This window comes from Benincasa hispida, chromosome 8 (assembly GCF_027475165.1).
Source record: "Benincasa hispida cultivar pf3 chromosome 8, pf3_genome.v1.1, whole genome shotgun sequence".
In the NCBI taxonomy this organism is placed as follows: Eukaryota; Viridiplantae; Streptophyta; class Magnoliopsida; order Cucurbitales; family Cucurbitaceae; genus Benincasa; species Benincasa hispida.
In genome coordinates, this window is record NC_143485.1 from 54,304,337 (window position 1) to 54,319,358 (window position 15,022).

Here is a 15,022-nt window from a genome sequence, read left to right on the forward strand (position 1 = left end):
TTCAATGGCAATCAATTTAAGAAAGTTCTATCACCGTTATCACTAATATCATAATTTTTTTAAATAATGTTATTTTAATAATTATTAACAAAAATAATGTTGGATGGATAATATTGACAAAAATAGATTTTTAAATCATGTAGAACTAAATCATGTACCTGTTACATGAGTCCTATGTTCTGGCACACGCAGAATACCAATGTGGAAGTCATGCAACGTTGACCAAGGTAATCGTGAATTGGGTCCACAATTACCTTAAGTCGTGGACTAGGTACACAAATTAGTGGTCCCTTAAACGTCGCAATCCCTTCCTCTTCCCCCTATCCGAGACCTTTTTCTCCTTTCTTCCTCTCCACTACCATCGTTCGCCAAATCCGTCGTCGTCCGCCGTCTTCATGATTACCTTTTTCTCCTCTCTTGTTGTTGCCGCCGTGAGCCAAGATCTACCACCCATTGTCTCCAATCTTTGTCTTCATCCGCCTTGGGTAAAGTTTTTCTTTTTTTTTTTTCCCAATATATATATATATGTTTATAAAAATCAAAATTGCTTCATATATCTATCATTTTGTTTTCATTTAGGCTGATTTAAATGTATAATTCATGGATATATTATTTTGTTTTTATTTGGGTTGATTTAAATGTATAGTTTATGGATCTTAGATTTGGGTTGATTTAAATGTATAATCTTGAGATCTTATATGTTGAACTTAAATTGGATTTTTTTGGGCTATTTTTTGGGATGATTTTGTTGGGCTATTTGTTGGGTCGATTTAAGAAAATATTTGGAATTTCTTAAAAAGGAAAAAAATAATATCTTTTTGTCATATTAACATATTTTTTGTCAACTATAACAGTTCAAAAAACCATAACAAATATGTCGATGCGTCCTGAAGATTTAATCATTCATATTCATGAATCTGAAAATGATGGAGACAATGATATTGATGTTGAACTTGATGAATTATTTGGAAAAGATAGAAGTGGGGAACATGATCTTAAGTTGGTACCGTCAAATATGTTCACCCAAATAGATTGGAAAATTACTAATTCAACATGTGAACGAGGGTCAACTTTGAAGGAAAGAAGTATATGTGTAGATAATTCTAGTTTAATACAGAAAGGAATATTATTTAATACTAAAGAAGATTTACAACTTACTGTAAAAAAAAATTACTAGAACACTATGAGATTATTGTAGTGGAATCAAATCAAGATATTTGGTATGTGAGATGCAAACAGTGGAAGGATGGTTGTGATTGGAGGTTATCGACATGTCGGCATAAAACTCATGGGATGTTCGAAATCACCAAACTTGAAGGGGAACACTCATATTTGTATTTAAAATTGACATAGAATCATTCACAGTTTGATTCAAATTTTATGATTATCAAAATCTAATATTTGGTTAGAGGTGATCCTGGGATACCTGTGGTCCTACTCCAAGAAGTAATTAAAAAACAATATGCCTATAATGTTAATTATAGACGGGTGTGGCAAGCCAAGAGAAAAACATTGATTACTACTGTGTTTGGTGATTGAGAGAAATCATACTCAGAGTTTCCATATTGGTTGAGTACTCTTGTTCACTACAATCCAGGAATACGATCAGATTGTTATTTCCTTCCGTCTGATGTGCCAGGTACGACTATTTTTGGTCGAATTTTCTGGTCCTTCGGTCCTACAAGAGAAGAGTTCAAATATTGTAGACCACTAATCCAGATCGATGAAACTCATCTCTATTGAAAGTGTAAGGAAAAATTATTGACCGTCTTATCTATGATACAAACGGGCATATATTTCCTCTTGCTTTTGCTATTGTTGAAGGTGAAATTTTGTCTAGTTGGTCATGATTTTTATGGGCATTGCATGAATATGTTACCCAAATAGATGGTATTTGCTTGATTTCTGATAGACATAAGGGCATTCTTGCTACAATTAATAATGAGAAAATTGGTTGGAGTGAACCTAGAGCGTACCATCGATATTATCTTTGCCATGTTGCCAATATTATGAAATATAAATCAAAGCAACTAAAAGATTCAGTGTTTAAGGCAGGAAATCAAAACCAAAGGCACAAGTTCATTAGGTACATGAAAGAATTGAAACAATTGAACCCTGAATGCCTTGAATATTTTTCTGATATTGACTTGAAAAAATGGACCCAATCACATGACAGTGGGTACCGCTATGGGTAGATGACAAGCAATGCACCTGAATGCATAAATGCTATTTTCAAAGGTGCTAGAATATTACCAATTACTTCTTTGGTTAGGCTAATATTTTATCGCACAATACTATATTTTGAGCGTCGAAGACAAGAGATTAGTGAAGCACTCGACTGTAGAGACATATAAAAGGAACATAGCGCAAGATCAGAGGCTCGTGCCTTGTCGTCTATTTCTTTCCCTACATCTGCTTGTGATTTTGACTTGGATTCACCTCCATATTTTTATTAATAGAGTCTCCACATGTATTGCCTCACTAACACCCCCACTCTTCAAATAAAACTTCACATCTACGAAGTGAGACTTAGCTTCTGAAAATGGATTAGAGTCTACTTCAAATTTCCTAATCCCATTTTGATTGAACTTGAAATATTGATGTAGTGTTGATGTTATGACCCCATTTCCATGAATCCATGACATCCCAATAGCAGCTTATAGTTAGTTTTCGAGTCTATGACTGTTAGGATCTACTAGCATGTAACGGAAGCAAACAAAATCAATAAGCACTCTAATTATATTTAATTTGAGATCTAAAAGCATGCTTAAATAGAAACTTCAGAAGAGGGTTTCTAAACTACATACCTTAGATGAATTTCCCCAATTCCAAGCTGCTCTTCACGTGGTTTCAGCTCCAATTCAACAGTGAACTACAGAGATCTTTTCTACTATTCTTAGCCTTGAATTTGAGTGGCGGAACTTCAAATTGAAGTAAATTTATGAAGGAAAAAAAATTTGAAGATGATGAATAAACTTTTCTACAGAAACTAATTTCAATAGCAAAAAACCTTACACCTTCTATCAAAATGAAGAGTTTTATTCAACTCAGATCATGAAGATAATTGGCTAAGTGGTGATTTAAGGAGGAAACACCTTCTTTTTGTCAAAATTGGGATGTTTTCCACTTTCTCAGTTTCAGTTTTTTTTGTAAATCTCAATTAATTCAAAATTAATCAAAATCAAAATCATAAGTTCAAATTCTTAAATTTGAAATAAAATGAGAAATTAATTTAATTTTAATTAATTAAATAATAATTCAATATCAATTAAATTAATCACACACCTAATTTAAAAAGCTATTTGTAATACATAGTAGAATAAGAGAAAAAAATCTAAAAATATACATCTTTAAAATATTTGCAAATATGGATGAGTTGACTAGTCAATCTTGATTTTTTTTTTAATTTCTAATTTCGCACTCTCTTGTCTTATCTTGTAGTACACTTTTTTTTAGTCATTTTATTTTCTTTCTCTTCTTCGATTTTTGGTTCTTCCCTCATTTTTTCATTTTTCATTTTATTTTCTTTCTCAGTTTTTGTTTCTTCCTTTTTTTTATATTTTATTCTTCCCTTTAATCGACAAAAAGACAAAACAAAGAAGACTATCTTGATTTTCAATTACCTTATAAATTTCTTGTAATCTTCTGAAGCATTGAACACTTAAGATTGAGCTTCCATCCTCTTGAGAACTTGAAGTTGGAGAAGTTGATGCATAGAAGGCTCCCCTCTTGTTTGCACTGTACTTTTTTGCTCCATGTAACTTTCTTCGAATTAGGGCAAGAAGTTGTAGTCTTCATCATGCTTTCCCTAATCCCATTCTCCTTCTTCATTAAATATTACATTTCGACTCAGGATTGTCTTTCCTGTATTTAGATTGCAGAGCTTGTAGCCTTTGGTAATTGAGTCATAACCGATGAAGATGTATTTCTCAGTTTTTTCATCCAACTTGTTTCTCTTTTCATCTACTATATGCACATGAGCAATGCTTCCAAAGACTCTGAGATGGGAAATCCCAGGTTTCCTTCCACTCCATGCTTCTTGTGGCATTTTTCTAGATATACTTATTGTTGGAGATCGGTTAGATAGGTAGACTATACATGCTACTGCTTCTGCCCAAAACTCCTTTGGTAGTTTTTTGCTTTTAAGCATACTTCTTGCTCTGTTCAAAATTGTTTCGTTCCTTCTTTCTATCACTCTATTTTGTTGAGGGGATCTCAGCACGGTCAAGGGTTGATGAATTCCGTGATCTTCACAATATTTTTGGAATTCATTTGATGTGAATTCTTCTCCATGATCAGATCTCATGGCCTTGATCACCAGACCACTTTATTTCTCAACAAGGGATTTAAACTTCTTGAAGTTCTCGAATACCTCTGATTTATGCTTTAAGAAATATACCCATGTTTTTCTCGGAAGAACATCAATGAAGAGAAGGAAATAGTTAATCTTACCAAGTGAGCTTGGCTTAATCTGTCCACACACATCTGTATGTATGAGTTCCAAAGACCTTTGATCTCTTGAGTTTGACTCCTTTGGGAAACTTTTCTTGAACTGTTTACCAAGTAGACATCCTTCGCACACTTGATCAAAACGGCTTATGGAAGGCAGCCCTCTCACCATGCTCTTCTTGGAGAGTGACTCTAATCCCTCAAAATTGAGATGCTCGTATCAAAGATGCATCGATGCCAAAGCCAAGATGCATCTTTGTAACAGATCTTGAGGCATTTTGCGACGTCATTTTGAATGTTAAGTATAAACATTCTATTTTTGGTCATTAGTACCTTAGTAATCAAATTACTTGCATTATCTCTTATAAAAAGGTTATTGTCTTTTAATCGAATGTCATATCCTTTCTCTAGGAGTTGGCCTAGGCTCAAGATATTACTCTTCATATTTGGCACGTAATAATCATTTAAATAAATTGGTGATCACCATTCTTCAATCAGATGAGAATGTTACCTCTTCTTTTTACTTATACCTTGAATTCATCTCCAAAGGCTACATTGCCACTCACTAATTCATCAAGTTCCACGAACATGCTTCTTTCTCCACACATATGGTTGTTTGCCCTAGTGTCCAGGTACCATGCATTATTTTTGTTCCATACATCATTCGTGTAAGCCATTAATAAAGTGCCACATTCTTGACTTCTTTCTAATGTAGTTCACTTTCTCTTCAACTTTATTGCTTTTGGGAGCTCTGCATTTGGATGCATAATGCCCAAAATTCTGACAATTATAACATTTAATGTTTGATTTATCATACCTTGATCTTGAGTTGCCTTGTCCACAATCTTTTGTTGAGTTTCTTGATCCTCTTTGGGAGTTATTATTGTTGTCTTCATAGAGCCTCCAACCACATCCTTGTCCTTGTCCATGACCTTTTCCTCATCCTCGATGCCCACCATGTTCTCGTTCTTGTTCACTTCTATTATTCGAACTAATTGCTCCACTAGTCGAATCAATTCGCAACTTGAGCAATTGATCGATGATTCCTTCCTTCTTCTTTTTCTTTTCTTCATATGCTTGTAACGAACCCATGAGTTGCTCAATGGTCATGACCTCCAAGTCTTTTGTCTCTTCGATTATGGCGATAATATGTTCAAATTTTGGATCTAATGATCTTAATATTTTCTCCATGATTTTAACATCATCAATATTTGTACCATTTCTTTTAAGTTGATTGGTGATAGTTAAGACTCTAGAAAAAGAGTCCGAGATAGGTTCCCCTTTTTTCATATGCAAAGTTTCAAACTCAGCTTTTAAAGTTTGAAGACGTACCTTTTTAACTGGATCCACTCCTTTGTATGATGTTTAAAGCTTCTCCCATGCTTCTTTTGCCATTTTTCCTTCCAAAGTCTTTTCAAAAGGATCATCATCTAATCCTTGATAGATTAAATAGAAAGCCTTCTTGTCACTCTTTCTTGAGTCTCTCTAACTATCCCTTTGTGCTTGAGAAAGACCACCATCATTCCCCGATTTGATGTATCCTTTCTCTACGATCTCCCACACATCTTGTGAGCCAAGGAGAGCCTTCATCTTGAAACTCCAATTATCATAATTGCTCTTGTTGAGCATAGGAACTTGGAATGGAACCATGCTATTGCTTGCCATCTTTTTGAAAAGAGTCTTTAGGCTCTAATACACTTTGTTGGAAAGAAATTTTGGAGGTTGGAGGAAATGTGAAGAGAGAATTGAGAAAGAGGCTACTTGTGTTATTGAGCATTTCTAATTTTTTGGCTTGATACAAATGTTAAGACATACATCCTATTTATACTAGTTGGCTCACCTAAATCTATGGCTAGGATTTTGCCAACACATTCATGATCTAATGGTTACAAATGTTTATCTAGACTATTCTCTATGATTACTTACTTTTCTCATACTTTCTAAATAATCCTACAAAATGTTCTAATATTTCCTACATGTAATTTCTCTAGAATATTCTAATGTTTGATATTTCTAAAACTTAGGCTTTTGTTTGGGCTAGGCCCAATTACTTTTAACCCAAAATCAAGTTTACATTTCAACAAACTCCACAAACATTTAAAGTTGGTGGACCAAACAATGAATTGGATATATTATATAAACTCAACTCAACTCATATTGGTGAGCTAAACACTCCTTTAGTTCTAATTTGAACCGCTCTTCTCTCTCCCGTCTCCTCTCTCCTATATTCAAGTTCACCATTTACTTTTAGCAACAAAATAATTAAATATATATATATATATATATATTTTTCCCAAAGCACACCCTTAACGTTGAGGTTGTTCACCCACGTTCTCTCATTAATATCACCCTTTCCTTTTGTGGTACCACCTTCCCAAATCAATCATTTTCTTCCTTTCAACTTCTCTCTCTTTCCCTTCTTTCTCTATGGACACAACCTCCATCACTGGCCCTGGCTTCAAGCTCTGCTTTTTTTCCCCTAAATGGAAGGCAAAATCTCCATGATTTAGGAACAAACCCATAGTAATTCATAAATTGGAAACAAAGAAAACTCACTTACTCCAATACACTTACACTTACACTTCCAGTAAAACCCAAACAAGGCTTCAAATCTCTCTCTAACTCTTATGATTAACAAAAATGTTACAGAGAAATTTAATCACTTAGGCTCCAAACTCAATTCTTTGTATAAACAAACCTACTCCTCACTTTTCTTAAAAGGAAAAAAAAATGAAATAACACCATTAAAGTTCCTCACAAAGCTTCAATAACTCCACCAAGCTAAGGTATGGCACACACCAAATTTCTAAACATAAAGTTCTAATTATGGTTTGAAGGCTCAATTTTTCTTCTCCCACGATTTCTCCTCTTAGATATATTTCTCCTTCTTTTTGTGTTTAATTACTATTACTATTATTAAGCGTACATTTGCGAATGCTTTTGGAAAGATACAAATTATTATAGAAAAATGGTAATAGCTTTTTGCGTTGGTAAAATGCAAAATAATTTATAAAACATGTTTAAGAAAATTATCCTATTAAGTTTTAGATTCTCCTAAAATCGTAGGATTTTTAATGGATATTTAATTTTTAATTTTATACTTTAAAAATAAGATTTATTTTATATATACATCTATTTCTTACCTAATCAAATCTATTTTATGATTTTTATGAATTAAATGCATCAATTTTTTTTTTAAAAAAATATATCATATTGATTTTTTTTTTAAAAAAAAATAAAGATGATCTATGACAAACAAAGTATTATTTTTCTAAACAATTATTTAAAAATTTAAATTATAAAAAAATAGAAAAATTATTTAGAAGTCTATTTTGAGTTGTTATATTCTAAAATAACATTTTGTATATTTATTTACAAATACTATAACCTACTTTTTCAAGTTTAAGTTGAAATTTGTCCAACACCAATTTATTTCTTTCTAGGAGCACAATTGTCGGCATTTATTTCAAAAGCTACAACTACCCCAAACTAAACCTTAATTTTCTTCTCCACGTATAACACTCTCTCTCTAACAACCCACCAATTTTATTTTTTTTTTATTTTTAATTTCCTTCCAAATTTCACATTTGAATTTTTAATTTCTTACATTTTATATTGTTATTAATTAAATATTTTTACCAAAGAAAAATTTAGTTGGTTTGTAGAGTTATGTGTATGAATTGATACTATGTATGAATATAGAATTAGGTACAAGTTTAGTGAAGATTTTTGCTTACCTATGATGACGTATTTTCTTGAAGAATTATTTTATAGATCTTTTTGATATTTTAGGGAATTTACTCAAGTCGCTAGAGTCATTATGTAAAGTTTGATAGTGATATATTATTCACAACGTTTAATCTTAACATTAATTTCATCGGGCACAAACTCCAATAGACTATTGTGACCATTTTTTTTTTTCTATCGTCTCGTCCCTAATCAATTTTGATTTCAATTTCATTCATTTTAGCTGTTGAAAATTTACAACTGAGGGTTTTGAAATTAATTAAATTTAAAATTTGTCTAATTTCACCACACAAATGAACTATTATGCTTTGTTATTCAATAATTGTGGGACTCATTCTGGACAAGATAGTCAATATCACTTCAGTTTTTAATTAGGCGAACCATTTACACACTCATTAGTGGAGGAGATGCGTTGAATAATTAGATAAGATTTGTGTAAGATATAAACCTGGAAAACAATTAAAACATGTTTAAATAAGATAATGAACTCCAAAAGAAAAAATGCTTAAAAAAATTTCCAAAAGAAAAAAGATAATAAATATATTACCTATTGTGAATTTGAGAAGCACAACGTGTATGACGACAACACAGATATGGAGAAAATATAATATAATATTAATATATAATAAATAAATATAATAAAATAAAATAAATAAATAACAAAAATTAAATAAAATAACAAATAATGGATTTCTCCACTTTCTCCAATCTTTTTGGATCGATCATCAATATGTGTGTGGTCTTTCAAAACCCACCAAATGCCACTATTTATAGGCAATTTGGTAAGTAGGACCAATTACAAGGACAGTAATAATGCGTAATCTTGAGACATATGGACAACACATTGGGTAATGGATAAGTGAAATTGGCCATTGGACACTAATAATGGATATCCACATTAGATCTAATTTAGCATATTTATAATACTCCCCGTTATATACCCCTTATATATGAAATATATCTCGTTAAAACCTTACTAGGAAAAAAAGTCCTAGTGAAGGAAAAAGAGTACATATTTCATATAATCTAATACTCTTAAAAAGTATATTTATTCCCCCTCATGGAAACATCACTTGAGATCTTTGAGTCGCCATATTCCAATATTCACCAGTTTTTCAAAGATTACAGTAAGTAATATCTTTATAAATAAGTCTGCCAGGTTATCTTTCGAACAAATTTGTTGTATAATGATGTCATCAATTTCTTCAAGATCAAGAATGTAGAAAAGCTTCAGTGAAATATGTTTTATTCTATCTCTTTTAATATAGTCTCCTTTGATTTGAGATATGCATGCTGTGTTGTCTTCATATAATATCGTTGGAAGATTTTTATTGGAAGATAAGACATATGTACCACGAATGTGATGAGTCATTGATCTTAGCCATATACATTCTCGACTATCCTCGTGAATTACAAGAATTTCAGCATGATTTGAGGACGTGCCTGTTATGGTCTGTTTCACCAATCATCATAATATAGTAGTTCCTTCACATGTGAACAGATAACCTATTTGAGATTTAGCTTTGTGTGGATCAGATAAATATCCAGAATCTACATAACCAAATAGATCAAATTTCGATTTATTTGAATAAAACAAACCCATGTCGATCGTTCCTCGGAGATAATAGAGTATATGCTTAATTCCATTCCAATATCTTTTTGTTGGAGAAGAACTATATCTTGCTAATAAATTTACTGAAAATGCAATATCTTATCTTGTATTATTAGCAAGATACATAAGTGCACCAATTGTACTAAGATATGGTATTTTAGGACCAAGAAGTTCTTCATTATCATCTCAAGGTCGAAATATATCTTTCTTCACATCTAGTAAACGAACTTCCATTGAAATGTTCAATTGATGTGTTTTGTCCATATAAAATTTTTTCAAAACTTTTCCTTTAAGCTGATTGATGAACAAATATCTCTTCTGCTAAATGCTCAATTTTTAAACCAAAATAAAATTTTATTTTTCCGAGACCTTTCATCTCAAATTTTTTCTTAAGATATTCTATTGCCTTTGAAAGGTCTTTAGAAGTCCCAATTATATTTAAGTCATCAACATATATAGTTATAATAGCAAATTCTGACTATGTTTATAAAAACACACATGGACATATTGGATTGTTTTAATCCTTCTTTCAACAAATATCCACTCAGGTGATTGTACCACATTCGTCCCGATTGTTTCAATCCATATAGCAATCTCTGTAACTTTATTGAATACAATTCTTGAGAATTTGATTTATATGTTCCATATACCTTAAACCTTCTAGGATTCTCATATAAATATCATTATCAAGAGATCCATATAAATATGTTGTAACTACATTCATAAGATGCATATCCAGACTTTCATACACAATCAGACCAATTAAATATCTTAGCATAATTGCGCCCACCACCAGATAATATGTCTCTATTGGGTTTTATACCCTAAAACTCGTTGATAGTAAATGTTATTAATTGATCATCATCAATAAAGAGTCATAGATGTTAATTCAATAAATGTTATTGTTTATGTTGTTTGTCTATTTTGTCTTAATAACCCTAAATCCAATAAACCAACATCTAAGACTGGCTTACGAGTCTTGAACTATATCTGGAGACATACAAGGATCAATGTTCAAGATACAGCCTAAAGTATCTATAGTATAGGAATAAGGTTGGGTACCTTATCTTGGTAACATTATGGATACAACCTACTTTGTATTTGATACAAACGTAATGATCCAATGCGTTCGTGTAGTTGATATGCGAGTTGGGGTATCCTATGCAATGAGTTTGCATAAGACCAGACCGCGAAATAGTAACCACTAGATGTAATACTGTTAACTAGCTAGATTCCTATTTCAAAAGGATGTCCTAGGAAACTTAGCCTTAATTCTAAATATATTATGAACTCCTGTTCACAAGGGATTTCCCTTTGATTTGTATGGGTTAGGGTGGCTAGTTCACCAATCCAATATGCCTACCATTTTGAGAAGACTGAGTGGGGAGCTGAGAACATAATAATACAAGATGAAATTCACTCATTCCCATCTTAGGGGTAAGTAGATGAGTGTTTCTTTAAGTGGTGTCTCTGGGACTTGAACAAAGGACCCTTACCCTCTCATTATCCCGAGAGGGGTTTCTGTTTATTGGTTGGACCATAAACAAGTTGTTCATTAGAGGAGCATTGTTACTTAAGAAGTCAAGGGTAATCCAAGGGTAAAATGGCAATTTTACCTAGTTGGAGTTTCGAATACTCGTGAAGGACTAACTTGTTCTATATTCGTGGACATAGAAATATATCTGTAGTGAGAAGAGTGTAGTTGTGAGTCTTTAGTGGAGTGTACCCACAGTTAACGAATATTAATTAACTTGGTCAATGAGTTTAGCCAATTAATCTCATATCGTTGGAGCTTTTGATTTACAGGTCCACCAGATCCCCTTATTAGCTCACTAGAGGATATTTAAGAGGGATGATTTGAATTGTTCAAATTAATTTGAGGAAACTATATATTAATGTGATTAATATATAATTGATTATGGATATGATCTAAAATTTAAATTAAATTGGAAAGCAATATTTGAATAAGATTCAATTAATTAATTCAAGCGAATTAGATTCGCAAAGAATTAATTAATAGAGAGGTATTGCACATATACATATGATGTTTATGATAGTTAAATATATACATTAAATTGGATTTATTATTTAAATAGTCACTTAATTAATGTAAAAATTAAATTAATAAATGTTATTTAATTGTACTAAATTAATTAAATAAGTGTTAATTAATTAATTAATTGTGGAAAAAGGGAAATAGGAAAAGGGCTTGACCCTTCTCTATATAAAGACCAGCAGACAATACACAACACACAAGTGTTATTGTGCAAAACAAAATTTTAAGCCACAAAGAGAATCCTCTGTAATCTCCAAACGCCTTTTCTTCTTTCCCTCTCTCAATAGGTGGATACCATCTATCCTTTTGGAATCCTAGAGAATAACGAGGTTACTCTCATGGCTATGTTCGAGATTGTTCAAGAAATCGTTTGTGATCAAGATCGTAGGAGTAGCCATTTGTTGGAACTTCGAGAGGATCGTTCTTGGAACTTGGGAATCTACAAAGGTAAGAATGATTTTAATCTTTTCCCAAAACATGCTAATTTACATGTTTATATTTTTTTTTTAGTATAATGAATTTGTTTATGTAAAAATCAAATTGCAGGATGTAAGGTGTTCTCATAAAATGCTTCCACTATGGGATCCGATCCCCTTAATCTTCTCATAATCAATACCAAGTCTTTGTAAAAAAAACTTATGCAACTAGTCTTGCTTTATATCTAGTGAACTCATTATTTTCATTTCTTTTCCTCACAAATACCTATTTGTATCCTACAGATTTGGCACCTTCTGGTATGCAGATTATTGGTCCAAAAACCTGACTTTCTGAAAGTGAGTTTAATTCTCCTTCGATTGTTTCTTTCCACTGAAGCTAATATTTTCTATGTCGACATTCTTCAATAGATTTTGGTTCAAAATCATTAGTTTTAGATATATAATCAAAAGCAACATTATATGCAAAAATGTTATCAATAACTACATGAGTTCGGTTGCATCTTTTTCCTGTCATGACATAGTTTATCAAAATCTCATTATCATCTTTATGTATTCCACCCTCCTCATTAATCATGTCATGAATTTCTTCTTGACTATTAATTATTTTTCTTTTTTGAGGACTTTTATCTTTGGAACCCACTGGTCTACCATGCTCCTACATTGTTCCAGACTCATTGTCTTGGGATATCAATTTTTTATTGAACATTTGAAACTGGTATATGTGACTTAGTTACTTTCTTTGCATCTATAAATGCATTTGGTAACTGATTTGCTATATTTTGAAAATGAGTTATCTTCTGAACTTCAAGTTCACATTGATCTATACGGGGATCTAAATAAGACAATAACGATGCATTCCATGTAATTTCTTTATCTAACATCTTAATTCCTCCACCTAATGTTGAAAATTTTGTCTCATTAAAATGACAATTAGTAAATCATGCAGTAAATACATCACCCGTTAGGGGTTCAAGATATTTGATAATTGATGGGGAATCATATCCAATATATATTTCTAACCTCCTTTGAGGACTAATCTTAGTATATTGTAGTGGAGCAATTGGAACATATAATGCACATCCAATAATTCTCAAATGAGAAATCTTTGGCTCATAGCCATAAGCTAATTGTAATGATTAGTACTTATGATAAGATACTGGCCTAATGCATACAATTGAGGTCGATAATGAGCTTTGTGCTTCTTAACTCACTTCCAGACTCTTACAAAGATGTTAAGACAACTTTAAAGTATGGAAGAGATTCGATAACAACTGATATAATCATTTCAGCTCTAAAGATCAGAGAAATGGAGCTATTAACTAACAAAGAAGAGAAACTTAGTGCTGAGTTTTATTTGTTAAAGGCAAAACTAAGCAAAACAACAAAGAAAAGGCCAAGCAAAATTCCACCAAAGAAGGTAAAGAAAAATCCAAGATTATATGCAATTATTGCAAGAAGTTTGGGCATCTAATCAAGGATTGCAGAACTTTGAAATGGAAAAATGAACAGAAGAACAAACAATAACAACAAGAACAGAAAAGCCAGACAAGTCAATTAGGAGAAGGTTTAGTAAGGGAGGACTCTTTTTTCTATTCAGATGCCCTAGCTACATCAAATCAAAGGGTTGATGATGTTGGATCAGCTAAGAACCTAGATTGGGTTCTAGACTCAGGGTGTTCTTTTCATATGACACCTCACAAGGACTGGTTCAACACATACAAATATCTAGATGGAAGTTCAGTATACATGGATAACAATAACTCATGTCCAGTTGTTGAAATTAGCCCAGTGTCACTCAAGCTAGAAGATGGGACAGTCAAATTACTAAGAAATGTCAGACATGTGCCTAAATTGAAGAGAAACTTGATTTCACTAGGCATACTAGACTCAATTGGTTGTGAATACAGAGGAAAGGGCTATTGTGAAGTATTGAAGAATGGTAAGCCTATTTTCAAAGGGATCAAGATAAATGGGGTCTATGTTGTTCAAGGAGTTCAAAAAGTACACTCAACCCTAGTTGTGACTACTAAAGAGCCTACTGAATGAGACCTTTGGCACAAAGACTTTCCCACATTAGTGTCAAAGACCTCCAAGCTCTTCCCAACTAAGGAATTCTACCTAAAGGAATTCATCAGAGCCTATCTTTCTGTGAGCATTGTGCGATAGGCAACACAACCAGGCAGAGTTTTGTCAAGGCTCAGCACACAACTAAGGCCATTGATTACGTGCACTCAGACCTTTGGGGCCCTTCACCTTTCCAATCCTTAAGTGAAGCCAGGTATTTCCTAACTTTTGTTGATAATTATTCTAGGAAATGTTGGATCTTCTTCCTTAAAACTAAGGATATGGTGTTTGAGAAGTTCAAAGAATGGAAAATTATGGTTGAAAAGCAAACTAACTGTTAAATAAAGTGTCTAAGGACTGAAAATGGGCTTGAGTTACATGCAGAAGAGTTTAATGTTTTTTTGTAGACAGCAAGGGATTATTAGACACAGGATTGTAAGGTACACACCTCAGCAAAATAGGGCGGCAGAGAGGCTAAACAGAAAAATTATGGAAATAGTGAGGAGCCTCCTATCAGATGCCATTCTACCTGAGAAGTTTTGGGCTAAAACAGCCTCTTATACAGTCTAACTCAACAGATGCCCTCATATCTCACTAGACTTGCTCACTCTAGAAGAAAGGTGAACCAAACATCCTCCTAACCTAAACAACCTAAGG

At 32.5% G+C, this 15,022-nt stretch overlaps 1 pseudogene across 1 annotated transcript; it reads right to left on the minus strand.

The window, feature by feature from the left end:
• Positions 1-1,102: 1,102 nt before the first annotated feature.
• Positions 1,103-6,232, minus strand: LOC150034677 (uncharacterized; annotated as a pseudogene). Its single transcript, XR_016531165.1, has 2 exons — positions 5,267-6,232; positions 1,103-5,070 (listed from the first exon to the last, which is right to left on the minus strand). The product of XR_016531165.1 is annotated as an uncharacterized LOC150034677 (transcript).
• Between the last annotated feature and the right edge of the window lie 8,790 nt (positions 6,233-15,022).